An 8,930-nucleotide genomic window follows, 5' to 3' on the forward strand; every position below is an offset into this window, starting at 1 on the left:
GCATCTGATTAATCTGAAGAATCTGAATCTGATGATAGTTGATACACTTTTGGAAAAAAGATTTGAATAATATATTTAATCAGATTAGTGTATTCTTTACATGTACTCGAGTTTATTTTGTTCGAGTTGTTCTCAGAATATAATTTTTCAGCCATACCATCCACAGTCACTTGTTGTTTAGTTAAAAGATACATTAGACCATCTGTGCATTCATATTCCTTCCATCAATTTATAACTTACGAGGGCAGTTCAATAAGTAATGCAACACATTTTTTTTCTCGGCCAATTTTGGTTGAAAAAACCGGAAATTTCTTGTGGAATATTTTCAAACATTCCCACTTCGTCTCGTATAGTTTCATTGACTTCCGACAAGTGGCAGCGCTGTACGGAGCTGTTAAAATGGCGTCTGTAACGGATGTGCGTTGCAAACAATGGGCAGTGATCGAGTTTCTTTTGGCGGAAAACCAGGGCATCTCAGATATTCATAGGCGCTTGCAGAATGTCTACGGTGATCTGGCAGTGGACAAAAGCACGGTGAGTCGTTGGGCAAGGCGTGTGTCATCATCGCCGCAAGGTCAAGCAAGACTGATCTCCCGCGTGCGGGCCGGCCGTGCACAGCTGTGACTCCTGCAATGGCGGAGCGAGCAAACACACTTGTTCGAGATTATCGACGGATCACCATCAAACAACTCAGTGCTCAACTTGACATCTCTGTTGGTTGTGCTGTCACAATTGTTCACCAGTTGGGATATTCAAAGGTTTGTTCCCGCTGGGTCCCTCGTTGTCTAACCGAACACCATAAAGAGCAAAGGAGAACCATCTGTGCGGAATTGCTTGCTCGTCATGTGGCTGAGGGTGACAATTTGTTGTCAAAGATTGTTACAGGCGATGAAACATGGGTTCATCACTTCGAACCTGAAACAAAACGGCAATCAATGGAGTGGCGCCACACCCACTCCCCTACCGAGAAAAAGTTTAAAGCCATACCCTCAGCCGGTAACGTCATGGTTACAGTCTTCTGGGACGCTGAAGGGGTTATTCTGTTCGATGTCCTTCCCCATGGTCAAACGATCAACTCTGAAGTGTATTGTGCTACTCTTCAGAAATTGAAGAAACGACTTCAGCGTGTTCGTAGGCACAAAAATCTGAACGAACTTCTCCTTCTTCATGACAACGCAAGACCTCACACAAGTCTTCGCACCCGAGAGGAGCTCACAAAACTCCAGTGGACTGTTCTTCCTCATGCACCCTACAGCCCCGATCTCGCACCGTCGGATTTCCATATGTTTGGCCCAATGAAGGACGCAATCCGTGGGAGGCACTACGCGGATGATGAAGAAGTTATTGATGCAGTACGACGTTGGCTCCGACATCGACCAGTGGAATGGTACCGTGCAGGCATACAGGCCCTCATTTCAAGGTGGCGTAAGGCCGTAGCATTGAATGGAGATTACGTTGAAAAATAGTGTTGTGTAGTTAAAAGATTGGGGAATAACCTGGTGTATTTGAATGCTGAATAAAACAACCCCTGTTTCAGAAAAAAAATGTGTTGCATTACTTATTGAACTGCCCTCGTATTTCATCGAAATCAACTGCAAAATACCCAACGAATTACAAGTTTTAATCCAAAAGTTGGATCTTCAGTATCACAAATATACTGTAACATCCTTTCACTAGCGTTTTTTTTAACACTGTCCATTTTTATGTCTTTATCAGACTCCATCTACTTTATTTTTAAACAGTATCTTTTCTCTCTTCTTCTTACTTATTCAATGCAACCTGAATTTCAGATTCATTTAATGTAACGTCATACTTACTAGGAATAGCTTCAGACCTATAATGTAGTTTTGTAATTGGTGAGAAATCTCAACATTCTATATGGGGATGTTGATGATAAAGAACGATTTGATTTCCAACTACTTTACATTCTTCAGTAGCTTTCAAAACATTATTGGCTAATCCTTTGATTCATCTTTTATTTGTTCAGTAGCATCAATAACTGATTAATTCTCTTCTTTATGCTTTTCATTTTCTGTTCAGGGTTGTTTTTTCCAAAGCTTGAATTGTCAATTCAGTTCTTCAGGATTCTTTATATTTCATTTAGCTTTTCCAACAACTTCTGGGTCATATATTGCAAACGTTTATTAGAGATAAAAACATTAATTAAGCATTTATAAGGAATTAATGTTTTTGCTTAACGACTTGCACAAGCAGGAACTGGTTTAGCCAGTAGCTTGTTTAATGATTATCTTTATAAAATTTAAGTAAATGAAATCTTTTAAATAAAAATCATTGAAAAATGTGACAACCACATATATTTTTCCAAATTTAGGTTCATTACAAGACCATGAATTATTATTGTAATATTCACAAATGCTTGCTTCAATTTTTTCTAATTTTTCATATTGTCTTAAATAACCAAGAGCCAATGTAAATCTATTTATGTGTTCAGGTAAAACATCACTGTAGTCTGACATTTACCTTATATCATCTTTAAAGTACTCATTTAATAAGGATAAAAATATTACTATTTTATGAAATACTTTATTTTATTTCTGAACATTTTTCATTCAGCTTTCTCATCATGTATATCCTAAAAATCTAAATAGATCATTCCAACATTTACTGCAGATGTGTTGAAAATCAACAAACTTTAAATCACCACCAATTAACTCATGATAGATATGATTTGAATTTGTGTCATCTAATCTGAAAATATTCCAAAAATAAGATTATTGCGATCTAATTGTTTTGTTTTTTGTGAATAAGTTTTAGCTAAATAAAAACTATCTGTTCCTTTTTGTCTTCTTCTAATGAAATATTCTCAAAAAAATCTGTATTTTCAAGAATGAAGTCATCAATACTACTACTGAATTATTGACCTAATAGAATAATTTTTTCATTAATAATAAAAGTAGTAATTTTTTATTGTGCTTCTCTTCAATTTTGACACATCCCCTCATACACTCTTGATACTTTGGTTGATCGAATTTTTTTGAATAAACATACAAATTATTTATTTTATTACCATTGAACACTCCTAGAGCTTCAAAATAATTGCCAACTAATAATGTAATTTTTCCATAATCACTTGGTAGTATGACTCCACAGCAAACAGGATTCACTAAAAGCTCACCAGTTTTAATGTCTTTTCTGGAATTCTTATTTTTTGTTCCCAAGCTGTGCGATATAAGCCTCGACTCTGTCTCATTTATTCAAATAACTTTTTATTAATATAAATGGAACGTTTATTTCAACCGAGTGGTAAGTCATCTATTCTTTAAAAAAGATTAACTGTTCCAATAAGAGAAATTTATAAAAATGTTTAATTAATTAGCTTTTATTCAACCTTTTTAACTTCAAATATTGTACAGAAAAATAATAAACTGAATTGTGATGGAAAACTACAGAAATTCCTATATTTAGGTATAGTTTCAGAAATTTGGAAGGATATTCATTCGAAAAATCCTGTTTATTTCACAGCTGATGAAATTTGAAATAGAGAGCCTATTGAGAGTCATGTTAAGTTGTATTAAGACATAAAAGAAGATAATATTGCTAGTTTTCTAGGATTCAATATCCATATTACTGAAGCTAATAAAAAACTGTTGCTAAACAAGTTACTAAAATTATTCTATTCAAATTAATAAATATAAATTTTAATTGGGCTGGTGGAATGTTAATAAAGATAAGGTTCATTTTCATAGAGAAACTGATATTTTTGCTTCATTTAAAAATAATGCTGAGTTTGGAAGACCAATAATTTATTAACCACATTATCATGTAGATATTGCTATTTTTGATCCTATTCAAGATTTAAAAATTACAATAAGTGATGATAATGACTATTTGATTGACTATTATGGTACATGTGTAACAGTTGTTTTTAAAATGATTATTTAATTTTAGCATCAATAAATCATGAATGAAATCGAGAGTTAACAATTTTACTAACTCCCTAAACGGATATTGAAATAAATATCGGTTATTGATGGCTTCATCGATACTGGGGACAACTATATGTGAACATTAGAGTTGCTATAGCTAATCCAGATGGATCAGAATCAGATTATCCAACATTTAAAAAAGATAATACAAATTAATTGCATATTAAGTTGCAAAACTGTTTGATTTTGTGGCCATAAAGAAAGGAAATAATATTTTATCTAGAATCGAACATCCCTTTTTTCATCAACAGTTGTGTTATGTTAGACTTCATCTGTTATTGGTAAAATAAGCTTGAAAGGACATTATTAATAATGAAAAATAAAGAGTGAGAAGGATATTTAACAATAATTTTTACTAGATCTTCTAGTTCTGCACATGCAATTCTTAGATGGCCAGATTGTAATGGTGCTGGAGTTAAAAAAAGATACATTCCTTAAGGAAGGAAACATTGGAATAGAATCGATGGTAAATCATGTACCAATTATTAAACATGAACCAACTTTCGAGTTAGAATAATGAGAAAATATTCAAAGAATTCAAATACTCTGATATCTTTTTGTGAACTACTAACTGTAGAACTTGCAGGATTGAGTGGTAAGAAGAATTTCGAACTTGATATCACAAACTACAATAACTCTGCGGAATTTGTTATGCCATATTTCATATTTGTTACATTTTAGACAAATCGAAAAAATAATCACTTTCTTGACTAGAAAATGGAGGAATAATAATGTTCCCACAGGAAATGTGGACTATTAATTCTCCAAACAACTTTCTCAAATCATACGATGCATTTCTCAAATTTAAATGGGTTACACTATTCAAATCAGACACTGACATAACTCCATATAATTTCATAACGAACTATCATACCTATGTGTTTAACATGAATCGTAAAAGGAACATTCTAAGTTCACAGAAAACAACTATAAAATTTTGTGCAGCTTTCAATGAAAAAATTCCTGCAGATACCTTAGCGAATGTAACAGTGTATGTTACGAAAACTTCAATTTACTATCCAGACCATACAATACTTACTGGAAATTTTTAACTATAAACGAATAAAAAAATTTGGAAAATTTAAATAAATCTTAAAATCGTGTTTCCATTTCATTTTGATGTATTTTCAAAAACAAAGTGGAAATAAAAACTGAAAAATTTATTGTGACAATTAGGAAACAATACCCAATACTAATTTTTTTAATAGCTCTTTTTATGTAGATTAAGTTCTTTTTTTCAAAGTAGGTTAATTTTTGTGTGAGATCGAAGGACAGCAGTTTGTACATAGGGTCAGTGCTGTCCAAGAATGGACAATGCGGTGGTTGTTTTGCTGTTTTTGAGAATGAATTTTTTCCCAAATAAATTTTATAATCTTTAAATGGACAACACGAAACACCCTATGCAGAGTGGTGACTGTCTAGTGAAAAAGAATATTAAGGAATTTTATAACGATAAATGTTGGAAAGATGGATATTGTTGTACTTGTGAAGAACTACAAGCCAAAAACTAAAATATATTACCTGAAAACTAAAATTCCTTGTGAATGTGGTAGAACTGTAGATATGCCTTCTCTTAAAAAACATTTACAATCGCCAGTTCATAAAATACAAATGACTGCTCAAGGAATAGGTTTCTTACATTCACCATAATTCATTTTATTTATTTACTTAAAGTTGAGATATAGCATGGAAAAAGTAATTATGAAAATTGGTCAATGTGATACAAGAAAAATATTCATTTTTATTAATTATTCTAGGTAACTTACATGAAATTGAGTGAATTAGACCTGAAATGTATTTTATAGTTGATAAAGAAGTGTAAGCTCTAAGTAAGCTGTCGTTTTCTAGTGAAGGAGCGAGAGAAACGAGTGAGTGGGGTAGAACGGTGACTGAGCTAGAACATATATTTTTTAATCTACTGATCCTGTTTCAATCGCTTAAAACCAACCCTTCATCCTAACCTGTGGGTCACAATCGAAACAACAAACATGTATGACTACTTATAGGCAATCATTCAAAAGCAACCACAGGCACAGTCTGCACATAAGGCCAATTTTTCAAGTCCTTTTCAAAGTAGCAGCTTAACTGTCACTCACATAGTTTATGCTGTCTGTTGTTGACCATCAGTGGTGCTAGCGAGATCCAGGTTTGCTCCTGGTTGGATCTCTGTCCTTCTTCTCTTTTTGTGACATGTATATATACTGCATTTGGTGTCGTTTGCTTACATGTGGCACGTGACTGCGTCACGGTATGCGTTCAATTCGCTTTGAGCGAGCATGAAAGCAGCTGTTTTTTTATGTGTATGACTTCATACTGAAATGGCGAAAGCGACTGTATGTCACCATCTAAGTTATAAGGTTTTACTGTTCTTTTTCATACATATGGGATAGTTTATCAGTCCAAGCCTTCATGATTTGGTCAAAATAGAATCGAATTCAAACTTATTCACAAGCGGTCCTTTTATAGTCACTCAAACTGACATGAAGTACTCATACCGATTGATACTTTTGTGCAGTTCGTGTTCTGCAGTCACATTTAAAAACTATACTTGTACTCAAACTATTTTACATTAATGTATGATCATAAGCTGTCGGGCCAAGGATATATAAAATTTGATCGTGGATTCATTTCCACAGCCTCAACATCGGATGTAAGCAATAGTATTATGCATGACAATTGGTGATACATGGCAGTTGGGCTAAAACAATGTCTCCACCGTGGGTTTAATTAGTCACAGTGGTGTGAAATTAATTCTTCTGAGTGGAAAAGCAAAACTTGAGCTATTATCATGTAGTCGTATTACTAAATTAATATAGTATAGAATATCGCTTATGAAGACTGCCTTTACACCGTTAGATCAACAACATAAGAACTGCATGGGTACAGATTTCACCATCCACCCCGAGATGACGTAAGATGGCTTCCACTTGGGAGACGCTGCTTATGTCACACACTGACTATAGCTTGCCGTTGGGAGGAGACCAACCGCTTCGGACCAAACTGTGTTTCCCTGATGACTCAAGCAAGCTGACACTGTAATCCGTTTTACCTGGCGTGACTATTGAGTTTCTTGGTCGCTCGTGAATCTGTCTGTCTGTCACACTTGGGGTATCAAAGCAGATACTTCATACGGCAGTGTATATCGTGTTACATAATGACTAGTATCTATCGCATATTAAAATCAACATTACCACAACGACCAGCAATTTAAAATTCACTGTTGACTTAATTCCTGTTTCTGAGTCTATTATAATCTTAAGGGGTACTCTTAAATGTTGCTCTTGCGTATTTGCTAATGGGAGCTATTCACAGACCATTAGTTCCTTGTCCCACTTTTTGGCAACATCTTTGGATGCAACAAGAATTTCAGTTCAATAGCTATCCACTAGTCTGCCTTTACGTTCTGGAGATCTAAACTTAATTTTTAGCACTGCAGCGATTAAGTCTCTGCTTCTCTTCGTTATATTTGCCTTTCTTTTCTCTCTCTCTCTCTCTCTCTCTCTCTCTCGTAGTAATTCGTATTACACGTCAGATATATATCCTCGCGAAACAGCTGTCTTGAATGCTTTCCACAAGCTAATTCCATGTCTTGCTTCTGTGAGCCGAAACTGGTAACGCAAACTGATTGTTCTGCTCACACTGGAATCTTCATTTTGAAAGCTCAGTTCCGTTTATCAAAAGCACTCAAGGCTAATTTTGCTCTTCTGTTTATTCCCTTTCATAACATTAATATATTATCATTACAGTTGTTTTCCTCATTTCTGAAAGCGACTATTAAATGTCTGAGTTTCATTGTAATTCACTGAATGAAGAAATATTTAATGATGAAGACATTAAACAAGCAACGACTTACATGGACTCTAGTTCGCAAAGTGTTATGAAACAGTTGTTGTCGAGGTCCCATTAGTTTCGACGAAAGTGTTAAGATTTCAGTTTTTTTTTCCTTAAGTCATCGGCACTCTGGCTGATGCGACACACACACTTGTCACAATCAGCTCATCTCAGTGTCACATCTGCACCTTGTGTGATCACTCAATCACTTATTAAATGTGTATACTTGTCATTGCATTCCCCTTCAATTTTATCCCATAGTAACATGGAGGATATTCTGTGTTGCCTAAACACATGGCCAATCATCTCTCCTAATTTGTTTGGCTTGAATATTGCTCGCTTTGTCGTTTCTGTGAGGAACCATGTAATTTTTTATGATACCAGTCTATCCAATTTACAACGTCCATCAGTACACGCCCTTTCAAACGTTTCCATTTCCTTCTTATCCGGTTTCCCCTCAGTCCATGATACACCTTCTTAAAGTGCTATGCTCATCATAAACTTTTATACTAATTTGTTCATCAAGTTAAGAAATGTTTTGTACTAGTGTACTTTGCTTAAGAGAAAGCTTTCGTATAATGTACACCATATAACCAATTTCTGGTATTACGTTTACCCCTAATCTCATTTCTGCTACTCTGTAATATCTTCATCTCTCTCTGATTTACTTCCAGTTGAAATGGAGTAGTCAACAGACAGTTCATCACATACAAAATTTCTGTTACAGATTAGAGCTATGTCAGCATAAAATGTTACTGATGTCTCTTCATTCCAAATGTAAATCATTTTTCCATAACCTTCCTTTTATTTGTTTTGTTGATTCTCTGCCCTGAAGCTTGAACAGTGGGGAAGTTGATTGTGTCCCTGTCTCAGGCACTTATTTCTTGCTCTTCCACTCTGATTCGTCATCACCTGCCATTCGCTATGTTATACTTATTTTTGGGAATTCCAGAAGTCTTGCACCACTTTGCCGAGGCGTAGTTTTGCTTCCACTGTGTAGCAGATCCACAAAATTGTTTTCGACTCTTCTTGTCAGAAAGTTTGATGATTCATCTGTCCGTTCCTTCTCGCACTTACTTACCCTTGCAGACTTAGGCACTGTGTGGCTGATATTCTTCCGAAAGTGCGACGGTTTTGCATGCAGGTTTCACA

The sequence above is a fragment of the Schistocerca piceifrons genome, unplaced genomic scaffold, assembly GCF_021461385.2.
Source record: "Schistocerca piceifrons isolate TAMUIC-IGC-003096 unplaced genomic scaffold, iqSchPice1.1 HiC_scaffold_2357, whole genome shotgun sequence".
In the NCBI taxonomy this organism is placed as follows: domain Eukaryota; kingdom Metazoa; phylum Arthropoda; class Insecta; order Orthoptera; family Acrididae; genus Schistocerca; species Schistocerca piceifrons.